This window comes from Asparagus officinalis, chromosome 3, assembly GCF_001876935.1.
Source record: "Asparagus officinalis chromosome 3, Aspof.V1, whole genome shotgun sequence".
NCBI lineage: Eukaryota > Viridiplantae > Streptophyta > Magnoliopsida > Asparagales > Asparagaceae > Asparagus > Asparagus officinalis.
Genome location: NC_033796.1, coordinates 102919973 through 102921650, shown reverse-complemented (window position 1 = coordinate 102921650; position 1678 = coordinate 102919973).

The following is a 1678-nucleotide window of genomic DNA, read 5'->3' as shown; positions in this document are numbered from 1 at the left end:
GAGCTTAGATTTCATTCTCATCCTTGATAGAGAACAAACATTTATTTGAGCTTATCATTGTTGAGAACACGTTATAATACACAAGTAGACTTAGAGAAGTGGTTGGGAGAGATGGGGTGAATTCCGAGAGGAGTGGCATTGGTAGTAAAACCTAGTGAGAGGTGAAAAATCCAAGCACTTGAGGAATGTCACACGGGCTAGGCCAGCAATTAGAGGAGTGTATTGTGTATTGACAATTGTGTGAGTTGTAAAAGTTTACGGTGAACTTAAAAAACCGATTGTGTAGTTGTTTTTGAGATAGTAAAGATTCTTCTCGAGGGTGAAGAGCGCAGACGTAGGTCGATGGTGACCAAACTCCGTAATCATATCGTTTTGTCTGTGATTGTCATTTGCACACTATCTTTCATATATCTTGTGTTCATGTTTATATCGCCAGTTGTTTAATTATTTATCATTGCACATAACTTGTTGCATATCATGTTTGCTAGGATATTAGTTAATAAGTTTTAATTTAGCATCAATATCGGATTAGATTAGCAAATTACCCTATTCACCCCCATCTAGGGTACTTTCTCCCTCGTCTTCTGAGCAAAGAACATGCGCTGTAATTCTGAACTCCAATACTATCAGGACAGTGATGAGTATTGTAGCAATTGAAGATCTTCATCTCGAGCAGTTAGACATGAAGACGGCGTTTCTTCATGGATATTTAGAAGAGGAGATATACATGCACCAGCCAGAGGGTTTCTCAGAAGAAAAGAAGAAGAACCTGGTGTGCAGACTCAAGAAGAGCTTGTATGGCCTGAAACAAGCCCCAAGACAGTGGTACAAAAAGTTTGACGGCTTTATGCACAAGGAAGGTTTCCAGAAGTGCAACGCCGACCACTGTTGCTACTTCAAAAGATATCAGTCCAGCTATATCATCCTACTGCTGTATGTTGATGATATGTTGGTTGCAGGAGCAGATATGGAGGATATCAAGAGTTTGAAGCAGCAGCTGTCAAAAGAGTTTGACATGAAGGACTTGGGTCCAGCGAAGAAGATCCTCGGAATGCAAATCACGAGAGACAAGAAGAAAGGGTTCTTACGGTTGTCTCAGACGGAGTACATCAACCGTGTTTTGCAGAGATTTAACATGGGCAACGCCAAGCCTGTGAGCACACCCTTGGCCAGGCTAGCCATTTTCGTCTGTCGAAGGATCAGTCTCCTCAGTCAGAAGAAGAGAAAGAGAGTATGGCTCAGGTACCTTACGCCTCAGCTATCGGAAGCTTGATGTACGCTATGGTCTGTACGAGACCAGATATTGGCCATGCAGTGGGAGTGGTCAGCCGGTTTATGTCGAATCCAGGAAAAGCTCATTGGGAAGCAGTCAAGTGGATTCTGAGATATCTACGAGGCACCACACAGAAGTATTTGCACTTTGGTAAGGGAGAGGTAGAAGTGCAAGGGTACGTAGATGCAGACTTCGGCGGTGAAGTTGATCACAGAAGAAGCACCACCGGCTATGTATTCACCGTTGGAACTACAGCTGTTAGTTGGATGTCACAGGTACAGAAGATCGTTACCCTATCCACTACAGAAGCTGAGTATGTTGCAGTGACTGAAGCCAGTAAAGAGATGATATGGCTTCAGGGTTTGTTGACAGAGCTGGGATTCAAACAGGAGAAGAATGTTTTGC